We start from the raw sequence: 13,076 nt of genomic DNA, 5'->3' as shown, positions 1-13,076 counted from the left end.
ATGCCAAAATGAATACCAAACAAAGGCATCCTAGTTTTGAAAGTTAGCCCAGAAAATACAGTAGTATGAAATTCAATGGAGTAGTGCCCTGGCTAAATATGTTAGTAAAATTCTTGAAGCCATAATTGTCTGTGTATGATTACCTTCTGACTGAAATTGCCAGTTCAGTAAGCAAAAGGAGGCTGATTAAAGTCATATCTATTCTAAAACCCTCAAAGGCGGGGCCTCTCAGGAACAATTCAAAAGGATCCTTCTTACTACAGATTCTTCCACATTTTTTTCCAGTTCTGTGTATTCGATGGGCAGGTGGTCACTACCTGCAGCTGATAATTACAGGCTTTCTGTATGCTGCATTATGAAAGGAACCTGTTTATGCTGCCAGGGCTGACAGGGAAGCATGCAGCATATGTTTGACCCTGTAAAAGGGGGGAGACTCTTCTTTTATTATGGGCCATAGGGTTTTCAAGGCTGCTATCCATGGCAAATGTTCACCATGTTCAAGGGCTAAGGGCCAAGCACATGACCTTTTAAGAGCTTGTCAGCAGAAATTCCTTTCACTGAAAGCCTTGGCTGTTCCACACAATCGGCTAGTAATCAGAGTTACATTGTGCACCCTCTTTGTAAGAAGGCAAAAGTTCTATAGCTTCCACCACTGAAAATATTTAATATTGCACCTTTAATTTTCAATAATAATAACAACAATAGATAAAATGCTGCCATGGACTTCGTAGATACAAATGGAGGTTTTGATCTTCAGTGAAACATTTCCTCTTCTAGAATGGAGCAAAGCAACCATTTTGACAATAACTAAGAAAATTACACAGAAGTTCTGGGCAAGAATGTTGTGAAAATGCCACTGAAGCTGGGCACGGTGACTCATGCCTGTAATCCCAGCACTTTGGGAGGCCAAGTCAGGTGGATCATGAGGTCAGGAGTTCAAGACCAGCCTGGCCAACATGGTGAAACCCCATCTCTACCAAAAACTACAAAAATTAGTTGGGTGTGGTGGCAGGCACCTGTAATCGCAGCTACTTGGGAGGCTGAAGCAGGAGAATCACTTGAACCCAGGCAGCAGAGGTTGCAGTGAGCCAAGATCTCACCACTATACTCCAGCCTGGGTGACAGAGCGAGACTCCGTCTCAAAAAAAGAAAAAAAGAAAAGTGTCATTGAAGCTACAAGAACAGTTAAAGAACTGGTCCCAACATGGGTAGTTATGTCTTCCCCTCTCACCCCACTCCCAATTCACATCCACTGATAGCCATCAAACTGACGTTTATTTATTATGTGTACTGAACAATATTGCATTATTGTGTTATTATGATTAGAGTGTTTTATTCAGTATTAATAATCAGGTCATTTATAATAAGATGCTAAATTAGGTCACAAATTGATAATAGGGAAAAGTGGAGTGAGTGTTTTCTACTGTGACAGCAATAATTTTGTTCTTTCTGATTTCTAAAATGATTACTTGAAAATATGAGAATGTGCTGAAAAATCACATACTATTTATTCAATCATATGAATATTGGGGGGTTTAAGACAAAACCGTGAAATTTTAGACTTATAGGTTACCTTTGAGATTACTAGGTACAAGTCCATCTTTTACAAATGAGGAAAGAGGGTTTGAATTGCTCGGGTTTCTATTCTCAGGACAGTGATCCAGGCCTCTAGTTCCCTGGCAATCGTCTTTCCACTGGAAGAAACATTTGCTCTGGTTATTAATATTATATGTACATGTTAGTGGAACATTCTCATTGGCTAAAAATAAAAAAAAAGAAAGGCTTAGATGCCTTTTGACTAGACTAGGTTCAGAGAAAACTCAGACAGTGTGAATCTCAGATTGATTTGACCCTTAGGCACACCTGATTACTACCTTGACTCAATAAAGTTCATTGACATGTGACTCCCAGCATACAGGCTGGAAATTTCAGCATTTCTGGCTTTCACATCCCAGTGACCAGAATCCTTGCGGACCTTAGAGGGTGGTTATGACAGCATCACCTAGTGAGACTTCTAAAACTTCTAATAGATACCAATGTATGTGGAGATTCCTGTGTCTCATTTTATTTAGATTCCCACATAATGGTAAGCATTCATTCTGCCATGGCTTGGATGGTTTCTTCTACCAAGAATCTATCATTCTGCTATCAATGTGTTCTGCTGAGGCTAACCCTACAGATCCAGCTCTGTATACTCCAATGTCTAGAATGGTGAAAAGACAGCCAGAAAGGTCAGGATACAAGTAACTTGTATGAAAAAGCTCCCATCTTTAGTGTATAGCCTTGAAAGTGGTACAGAGACCTTCAAAATAAAGCACTAACCTTGAGAGCATATTTCTTACTTTTTATTTCACAGGACTTTTCCATAACTGCTAAGTTCCCAGTTCTCTGTATGTCTTGAAAAGTCCAGTTTGGGAGGTGAAGGTGAGCATGAGATTCAGGCATTTCCTCTAGAATGATATGCAGCTCATCCTAACTAATCCACCTGCTCTGCAATACCAGATGATAGTGCATGTTGATTAGTAAGCAATGTGCGTATTTCTTTAAATGAAGGAGTTGCAGATTTGTGTTGCCAGAGACAGATGACAAAATCTAATGGCTGGTGACTGATGCAGTACCAGTTGAATTTGTGTTAAGTCTGCAAATACTGACTTAATGTGCCTGTATCTTCTGACAGTCTGCAGTTTTCACAAATAACCCTTCCTTTCCCTTTCCTTCTTGCTTGTTCCAGGGTCTCTATCATGAAAAAGAGGGATCCCTGAGAGAGCCTTCTGACTTGTGAGTGTGAACTACAGCCAGAACATTTCAGCCATCCTGAGCTTCACATGAAGCTGGGATCTTGGCATTAGGATTTGTAGTAGGTTCCTAGTACTGCTGTAATAAAGTACCACAAATGCGGTGGCTTAAACAAAGAAATCACTTGTCTCACCATTCTGGAAGCTAGAAGTCCAAAATCAAAGTGTTGGCAGGATTGATTCCTTCCGAGAGCTGTGAGGGAGAAACTTTCATGTCCCTCTCCTGGTTTCTGGTGGTTTCCTGGTAATCTTTGGCATTCTTGGCCTGTAGATACATCATCCCAGTCTCTGCCTTCATCTTCACATGGCATTCTCCCTGTATGTGTGTCTGTTTCTGGGTCCAAATTCCCCCCTTTTATAATGATACAGTCAATTGGATTAGGCCCAATGCTAATCATCTCATTTGAACTTGATTATATGCAAAGCCCTTATTTCGAAATAAGGTCACATTCACAGGTTGGGAGCTAGGACATTAAAATCTTTTGGGGGGACATAATTCAGCCCATAACAGGGCTTCTAATGTAGGTCCAAGGAAAATGATATAAGCCATTGGATTGTGCAGATCCAGCCTTAATCTCCCACTTTCGTGCCCTGCCAGGTGTTTCTTTCTCTACCCCCACCCAGCCATCCCATGGATGGGCTTTCCCAAATGAAGCCTCCTATTGGCTTAGGCTGGAGGGGAGCTTCCCTCTGTCTACTGAGGCCTTGGGCCTGTTGCCCAGATTCTAGGCCTGGATTCTGGCTCTGCTAATACCCAGCCTCTGCCTATGCTGCTGACAGGTAGTGGTGTGGAAGAATTGTCTGTTCTCCTGGCCTTTTTCATCTAAACTTATACATGATATAATATAACCTAAGAGCTAAGAACATGGACTCTGAATCCAGCATCTCAGCTCTGAAACTTCCTAGATGTGTGACCTTGGACAAGTTCCTTAAGCTGTTTGTCCTGCTTCCTCATCTGTAAACCCATCACCTCAAAGATTTGTTAGGATGATAAAATGAAATAATTCATGTAAAGCAGTTTGAACAGTGCCTGGCACATAATAAGCACTCTCTAAAGTTAGCCGATATTATTATTAGCTTTTCCCTGACCCAGTGAATTAACACTGGTCCTTGGAAGGACAGGCCAGGCAAGGATGACAGGGGAAGTGGGATGAGCAATGAAGAAGATGATCCCCTTTAGGGCAAGCATCTACAGTGAGGATTAGAGGAGGCCAGGCCTTAGCAATGAAGGAGTAGAGAGGGCAGCAGGGCTCAGGGCCCTTCTGCGCAGTGGACTCCCAGAGGTAGCTAAGCAAAGAATCTGAGGAAAATCTCCAGGACTTCTTGTCTGCTTCCTTACCACAAACAGAATGACCTCAAAGTGTGGGCAAGCTTGGGCCTCAGCAGACACACATAGAGGTAAATCAGTAGCACAGGTATGTGTGTGTATGTGCATGTGCATGTGTGTATGTGCAGAAGTCACCAGGAAGTTCTTTGTCCCATTACCCTATTACCTGAAGTGCTGTCCTATATTCTGTACTTACAGTTTAAGAAGACTTTGGGGACCATCCTCACCCTTTGAGCTTTCCCTTCACTCTCCTCAGTGTCAAACCCATATCTTTCCCTCAGGACAGCTGCCACCCTGGGCTGCTGCTGCCAGCAGAGGTGCTCTGCTTGCAAAATCCTCTGTTTAGTTGTCACTGTTTGGTTATTACCCTACTGCAAAGGAACAACTCAACAAATGACTTTAAACTATTCACTTTTCAAATATTAGGTTAAGGCTATCTGAAGTTTGATCAAGATATGGTGGATAAGAAATCACTGCCCTTCCTAAAAATTTAGGTTATGATTCAAGTGCTCTTTTAAGAGACATTTCAGAATGTTGACTGTGTGCATTATCCCAGTGCCCAGCAACCGTGGCATAGCTACATTTAGGCAGTCTTTTGTGATGAGACATATATATGGGTGAAGCATTTGGTCTTTCAAAAAAGCACCAAACTTCCCCTAACCCTGCTGTTACCTTAAGGTACCACCCTAGCTCTCACTTTCTGCCTACTCCCCAAATTGTCAACTAGTCCATACTTGCTGTTTCCACTGCCTCCCCACCCACAATCACACTGGACTGTATAATTCTTAACTCTTTGCATCCTCATCACCCAGGTATAATTGCTCTTTGGAAGTGGTCTTTACCTGTCTCATCACCAAATCCAGTGGCTACACAATAATCTTTAGGCCTCTTAACTACTCTGTACCTTTAAAATCCTCTTGTCCTGAGGCTTCAGTGACCCCGAGCCACCCTAGGCTTCCTGTCTTCCTGGCAGTTCCTTCTGTGGATGCTTCTTTAGCTCTTCTTCCTTCTTCCTCCTAAATGCAGGTACATCCAATGGATATGTCCTCATGACCTTCTTCCCTCTCCTTCTACCATCTTCCTAACTATGTTTAGTTTATTGGATATGGAAGCCCTCCCCCAACAGTGGGCTGTTGGAAACACAGACTATCCAAAGCCAGATACGTTTAGCCATGAGACTTTGCAGAATCTCCTACCAGGAAATGAGAGTAGGCACTGGCCCAAACACCAAAGCAGAAGAATCCAGCATAACAGTGCAGCCCTGGGACACCATGCTGGATGCAGCTTAGGACAGGGGATGGGCACAAAGGGGTTTGACCATAGAATAAAGGAGAGGTCCAAAGCTGTAGGTCAGTCAGTGTGCTTGAAGAAGCTTATTTCTAATGGTTGTATATAGTAGGCTTAAGTGTTCCCCAATCTCTTCACAGGGGTTAGGTATCCCTCTTGTACTTCTCCATCATGTCCTTTATCACACTGGATGCAGGGTATTGTATATTTGCTAGTCTATATCCAGCTCTAGACTATAAGATTTGGAGGGCAAAGACCATATATATCTTTATCATCATTATAGTTCCAACACCTAGACTAGTGCTTGTCCCAGAGAGGGTGCTAAATGAATTTTTATTGGAAGAGTGAATGAACAGGATTTTTAAATTTGGGAATTAAGTTAGTGGGAAGTATGGGAAAGAAAACATACGTAAACCAAGATAAAATTTGTACAAAGTGCATACCATACAGTCATGTATTATTGCTAGAGGTAGACTGCAAATTTCACTCTGAACTGCCTACCAGTGAAAGCAAAGAAAAAATATCAGTGATAAAATTTATAGTGACTGTAGGATTTTAAAAGATAAGCTGCTCAGATGAAGTATAAGTATCACTGTGTTAACTTAAGAGAAATGTCTCCATGGACCCCAACAGAGTGTTACTGGCTTGGCCACAGACAATGTCTAACAGGCCATCTTTATAATAGTGAATGCTATAGGGCTATTTTTTACAATGTCCTTCAATATAGGCTAATCACATACTATAAATTTAAAGTAATTCTATGAGAAGGGAGACCAGAGTAAAGTAATCAAGTGCCCAGAATGCTGATGACCTGGCATAAAATTTAGAATATCCAGTAGTATAAGGTGTGTCCTGAGGCACATGAGTATTTTCTTTCTTTCTTTCTTTCTTTTTTCTTTTCTTTTCTTTTCTTTTTTTTTTTTTTTTTTTTGAGACAGAGTCTTGCTCTGTCACCCAGGCTGGAGTGCAGTGATGTGATCCCGGCTCACTGCAATCTCTACCTCCAGGTTCAAGCGATTCTCTTGCCTCAGCTTCCTGAGTAGCTGGGATTATAGGTGTGTGCCACCATGCCCAGCTAATTTTTGTATTTTTAGTAGATACAGGGTTTCACCATGTTGGCCAGGCTGGTTTTGAACTCCTGACCTCAAGTAAGCTACCCGCCTCGGCTTCCCAAAGTGTTGGGATTACAGGCATGAGCCACCACGCCCAGCCACACATGCATATTTCTCATAATATTATCTAAGAGCTCTGTGATCAAGTACATTTGAGAAATACTGCCTACTCAGATTCTTATTTCTTGGATATTTACATGTACATTGACATATACTAATGTTTCAAAAAGTTCTTCAGTAAAGAAACTTTGTCTAATCTAGAGTGTTACCAAAACAATTTGATCATTTTATCATATACTACCTGTTTACATTTCAGGGAAATTTAAGGATGACACTTTGGGAAACAATCTTCTAGGGAAGTTATGGACTGCACGTCTACAGACAACCCTGTGTGAATGTTGTTTCTCACAATTAAGTTCTTGATAAGAATCTGTCCACAGAGTGTTCCAAGTGACAGTCACTTGGCAAGAACTTGGAGTGCAGATAATCTGTGCTGTTATTTACAAATGGACCTTTGACAGTTAACTGAATGGCAGGTCATCTGAGGAAATTAACAGCTTCTACTCAATCTTTGTTTCCATACCCTTCCCAGGGAGATCCCAAGGGAAGCTGAGTATTATGTTAGAAAACAGTCATGACTCCATTCTACTGAAACCCAGTGAAACCATCTCAGTAGAGAACCATCTGAAAATCTAAGCGAGTCTGAACCGCAGTAATAGTATTCTTCCCAAGAACTTCCACGTGCTTCTAGAAGTGGTGAAGAACACACTGCTGTTGTTATTGAAAATAACATCTATTGATGATCTTAATCAATGACTATTCTCTATGGGTTTATGTGCCAATAATTTAGGCTGCTCAGTTTTCTCCATTGAAACTTAAGATTTAAATCACTAGATCATAAAAAAATCATACAATGCATTGCCCCTTCTATCTGGGCAGGCATGCTTCAGATGAACAACAGTGGGAAAATATAATTTCTATGACAAGAGGGAGGAGAAACAAAGTTTATGTCCTGGTATATTCCTTCCTTCTAACTAGCTGACAACTTCCCTCTGTAATAGGTCAGAAAACCGTCAGCTAAATGAGGAACCAGAGAAATACACAGTCCAGATCATCTGAGCTCTTAAGAAAGAGGAGAAAGAACTAACCTTCATTTTTTTGTTACTAATCTCCTTAAAACTTCTAAAATATTTTCTGCTCTAACTTACTAGGCTTCATAGAATCAAGAAAGGTAAAGCATCATATAAAAGTGTCACATAAGTGAGCTAAAAACATTTTACATTTCACTCTAGAGTTCATTATATTTTTGGCAGGAAATTTATCTTCCTAATTATGTTTTACTTATGTTGAAATTAATTTTAATTGGTATTTCCTGTGAACACACTGAGTAGAAAGCAGGAAAGCCTGTCTAAGATTAAAAATTGGCCTTGGATAATCCAAAATTCACACTCATTCTGAGTGATCTCATCTATGCCCACAATTTCACCTATTCCTGATGCTCTGAGGACTTCCACATCAACATCGCTCCTCCAGTCTCATTCCTGAGCTATGCAGTGCATTTGAACAGACTCTCGGGCAACTTCGCCTATATGTTGACATATGCAATGTGAATTCATCTTTCTGGCCATTTCTTACCTCTGTTCCCCTCTCCCTATAATCCCAACTTCAATGATTAGATCCACCTTCCACCCAACTGCCCAAGTCAAAATCTAGAAGCTTCTCTAGACTCCTTATTCCTACTCACCACCCTTCTTGGGACTAAAATCCTTATCCCTTGGCATGACATTGAAGGGCCTTCACAGTTTAGCCCCATGTTTCCCAATGAAAGCAGTGTTGGCAATTAGGGCACAACAGTTCTTCTGTTTGCAGGATTGCCCTTCTCATTTCTAGTCCCACCCACTAAATGCCAACAATCCCCATTCCCCATCATAACTGGAAAACAAATAAACAAATTTAAAAAGATCATCTACATTTCCTAATGCTACTTGTAAGGTAATACAGCCTCTAGCTGAGAATCACAAGTCTAGCTTTGCCTACCTTTCCAGCCCCATCTCTCCCTGCATTCCTCCATAGACTTGACATTCCAGCCACACTGAATGATTTGCACTTCCTGTGTGTGCTGTGCTCTCTCAAGCCAAGCCTCTGTGCCTTTGCACATGCCGTTTTCTCTGTCCCTCGTGTCACCCCTCTCCGTACTGAGGGTGATGGCTAATTTTATGTGTCAACCGGACTGAGCTAAGGAATGCCCAGATAGTGGTAAATCATTCTTTCTGTGTGTATCTGTGAGACTGTCTCTGGAAGGTGTTACTCTCTCTGAGCAGAGAGTAGGCTGAGTAAAGAAAATCCACCCTCACCAATGGGGGTGAGCATAATCCAATCTGTTGAGAACCCAAACAGAACAAAAAGGTGAAGGAGGGGCACATTGTCTCTCTTCTTGAGTGAGACATATATCTTTTTCTGCTCGTGGATGTCAGAGCTCCTCATTCTCAAGCCTTTGGACTCTGAGACTTACATCAGCAGCACCCTCTCCTCTCAATTCTCAGAACTTTGGTCTTGGACTGGGAGTTACACCATCAGCTCCCCGGTTAAGATTTGGACTGAATTACACCACTGGCTTTCCTGGTTCTCTAGCTGGCAGATGGCAGATTGTGGAACCTCTTGGCCTTCATAATCATGTGAGCCAATTCCTGTAATAAACTGGTTTTGTTTCTCTGGAGAATCCTGACTAGTACATTGGGCCAACCAAAAATCAATACCTCAAGATTCAATTCAAACCCTTTTGTCCTGGGGAGTCCCCTGCCCACCCTCTACCACAGTAACCTCTTGTCCCTGTAAACTGTAGCTCCCCTTTGGACTGACCTAGACAGACCAAGCTTCAAAATACCTGCCATAGGCTGGGTGTGGTGGCACATACCTGTAATCCCAGCACTTTGGGAGGCCAAGACGTGGGGGATCACTTGAGGTCAGGAGTTCGAGACCAGCCTGGCCAGCATGGCAAAACCCCATCTCTACTAAAATTACAAAAATTAGCCAGGTGTGGTGGCACGTGCCTGTAATCCCAGCTACTCAGGAGGTTGTGGCAGGAGCGTCACTTGAACCCAAGAGGCAGAGGCTGCAGTGAGCTGAGATTATACCACTGCACTCCACACTGCAGCCTGGGTGACAGAGAGAGACTCCGTCTCAAAAAATAAAAATGAACAACAAAATACCTGCCATGCCCACATCCCACTTTGGGAGAACTGCCCTCTCTGTAGCCCTGCCCTATGTAGATCAGCCCTTTGTAAATACTGTGATATCCTCACAGCTGATGGACCAGGAGTGGTACCTGAAGCAAGGGTGGCCAACCCATAGGCCAGTGCCCTATGATGTGCCCTAGCTTGAAAAGATGAACTGGGTCCATCAGATTCTCTTTCTCTTTCTCTTTCTCTCTTTCTTGGAAATTTCTAGGAAGAAGCACTGTTTCTTCAATTGATTCATACTGTTTGTATGAGTCAATTGTCAGGAGCTGCTATCACTGAGGAAAGGGCCCTAACTCAAGAGTCTATGTGGGCCATGAGAGTGATGGGGAGACCAGCAGTGTCACACAGGTAGCATGTGGACTGGACTCCTCTCCTCTATTGCTTCACCAGTCCATGGAAACACTGCCAGTAGTATCGGGGGACCCCAAGGAGAAAGAAGCACAGAAAGAAAACAGGGCACCAGGAGAACTGAGCAGCAGAGAGTGAGCCCTATACGTAGAGACGACACTTGTCCCTGATCTGCCTCCAAAGAGCCTCCCAAACCCAAATGTGACAGGGCTTTATTGTACTGTACTGACCTACAGAGGAAAAAGTAGACTGAAGGGGTAAGCTGTTTCCTAGTTCTGCTTCCACCAATTTCAAACCCCGTGGCCACAGGCAAGTGTTTCTGGAGCACTCTTCTGATCTGTAAAATGGAGGTTCTAGTTTGTTCTCTACTTTAAGACCTGTTCAGTGATTAATTAACTGTATTGTCCTCGGACAAGTCATTTGGCCTCTATGAGGCCAGTTCCTGCAATTTTAAAATAAAATCAATAAATTTCACTTTGCAAAGAGGTGCAGTAATCAACATAATATATATAGAAAGTGTCTTGTACTATGACTTCTTTTTCCAAACATTGCAAAAATCATAGAAGACATTTTTGTTGGTATCTATAGTTATAAATATGTATATATAGCATATTGATTAGCATTATTCTAAAATCTTACTGAAGTCTGCTGATTTGATGTTACTTAAATCTTATACCAGTTACAGCTCTTCTAGAATTTGTCCAGCAGTTCTCCTGGATTTTACAGGAAAACCCCACACAGCAAAAAACAAACAAACAAACAAAAAAGCCCACCTTACACCTACTTTTATACTATTCTGTAACTGAAGAATTATCATTACAGTTGAGCAGTCTCAAACAAGGGATTGCTATACTTCTAAAAACCATTTATCACTTGCTTTTTATTGCAACACTTTGAAATCCTTCTGCAGGCTATAAATCAGTGCTCTTTTTTCTGCTTACTACCTACTATTTCAGTTTTACTATTAATAATAGCTTTAAAACCCTTATAATAGCTGTGGAACAATTTTTCTGAAACTGCTTATTATATGATTTCCATTAGTAACAGCTGATTTTTTTTCTAATCCTTTTGGACATCTAGAACTCTGAGAGTCCCTGAAGTCTGGGGACTCTTGACCTTTCTCTTTCCCACCATCCAATCAATTATCAAGACCTGTTTTGCCTGTTTTAAAAATATCCCTAAATGAGTGCACCGCTATTAACCTAGGCCCAGACCAGCAGTACCTCTCACTTGAATGATTACAGCGGTTCCCTAACTGGTCTCCCTACATTCAGTCTCTCGTGACGGTGCTCTGGATATGCCAGTGAGTAACACAGGCAAGGTATGAATTTCCAGTGCCATGGAGCTTTTTTATACTAGTGAGAGAAAGACAAAAAGGGGTTCCTCAAGAAAACCCCAACTTGCAAATTGTCATGAGTGCTATATAGGAAATTAGCAAAGTGCTGAAACAGAGAATATGGGGAGAGGGCGTTGTAATTATGAGGTGGTCAGGGAGGACCTCTCTAAGGAGGTGACTTTCAAGGTAAGACTACAAGAGTAAGAATGAGTCAACCAAGTGAAGAGTATGAGCACTGCAGGCAGATGCAAAGGACCCAGGAAGAAAGGCATGTCTTTTTGACTCTAAGAGAAGCCAACTTATTCTCTATGGCAATGAGCAGGGTCAGCACCTCTCCACCCTCCAGCACAGACAACTAAAGTGTGGAAATGAGAAGCAGCATCCTACCTAGATGGATGAATGCCTTTTCTACAATATAAATGTGATTAGGTACTTAAAGAGCTTCATGATTTCCCATAACCCTTAAATGTTCAAGCAATTTAATTTGTAAGAACCTTCACACTCAGGTCCCTACCACTTTCCCACCCTTATCCATACCCATTTTCCTTGTCACCCTGCAATGATCACCTTTTGGTTCCTTGAATGCACCATGCTTTTCTGTGTTCAGTACTTGCCTCCTCTGTCCCACTGACTGAACATGATTCCCCTTGCCTTCATTGATGGATCCTTTCTCACTTCACCTTTGAAGCCTCAGCTTAAACATCACTTCTTTCAACAATGCCTCTTGTAGCACTGTGTGTCTAATTCCAGTCATGAATTAACTTCAGATATCTGGGAAGGAACTTCATCGTGTCTTATTACGACTGCCCCTGGTGTGATTAGCATTATATTCATCAACTATTCTTTGGCCGAGGATCCCAAACTGCTCTATGACCAACTCATTGTTTTTAAAACCCTTTTAGAATGCACAGATGAAGTACACTGTACCTTGCCATTACAATATTGAGAATGGCGTGTCTATCTAGGCTCTAATCCAAGGTGGTTACAGATGTACCAGAAGAACACCCTCCTTAAGTCAACCCAGGGACAGAGTATGGCTAGAATAGCTTAAAATTAGCAAAGTCTGTTTGGAGGTTGCAAGCAGTGGAAGGAAGAGAAATTAATCCAGGTTTCTAAGATCACATTCCCAAGCTAAACACAGAAAAAAATATTCTAACATTCACTTCTGACGGCAACCTTTTACAGACAGAATCCAAAGGCTAGGAAGGTGGATTTCAGCTGCTTAAAATCCTGCTACAGTGAAACAATGATTTATATTAATTTTCTTTCACTAAAATTTATATGCAACTAGCCCTCTTCTAAAGCAACTGGTTATCAGAAATATGACAGCATGTTTATATGCCCACATCTTTTTTTTAATCCACTTGGCTTTAGATTGCTTGAGACTAAACCTTGAAATAATATAGAATGTTTGTAGTTCTGAGCAGAAATGCCATAAAGTAATGCAAATTAATCATTTATTAGTCAACCAGTACCTCATGCCTGACAGTTTGCTATATAGCATATGCAGAAAAGACAAAAGAGAGTATGATGATGTGTAGCTAGCTGCCTTAGGGGACTCACATGATCTGAGAAGCCTGCCTCCCATCGCTCTGGTAGGAAACCACTTCCATGTTAAATTCCAGAGGTGGC

At 41.7% G+C, this 13,076-nt stretch overlaps 1 long non-coding RNA gene and 1 other non-coding gene across 2 annotated transcripts in view; one reads left to right on the top strand and one right to left on the bottom strand.

The window, feature by feature from the left end:
- Positions 1-6,295, bottom strand: part of LOC110743765 — a 52,835-nt gene extending 46,540 nt beyond the window's left edge. The window contains exon 1 of the long non-coding RNA XR_002523308.2: positions 2,930-6,295. This is a non-coding gene — a long non-coding RNA (uncharacterized LOC110743765). The remainder of the gene's footprint in view (positions 1-2,929) is intronic.
- A 4,487-nt stretch (positions 6,296-10,782) lies between these two features.
- On the top strand, positions 10,783-10,843 carry LOC116276063. The gene has a single exon (XR_004185510.1). It is a non-coding gene; the product is annotated as a U7 small nuclear RNA (small nuclear RNA).
- The last annotated feature ends 2,233 nt before the right edge of the window (positions 10,844-13,076 follow it).

This window comes from Papio anubis, chromosome 7 (assembly GCF_008728515.1).
Source record: "Papio anubis isolate 15944 chromosome 7, Panubis1.0, whole genome shotgun sequence".
NCBI classification, from domain to species: domain Eukaryota; kingdom Metazoa; phylum Chordata; class Mammalia; order Primates; family Cercopithecidae; genus Papio; species Papio anubis.
The sequence above is the reverse complement of the archived record's forward strand: the minus strand, read 5'-3'. Positions and strand labels throughout refer to the sequence as shown.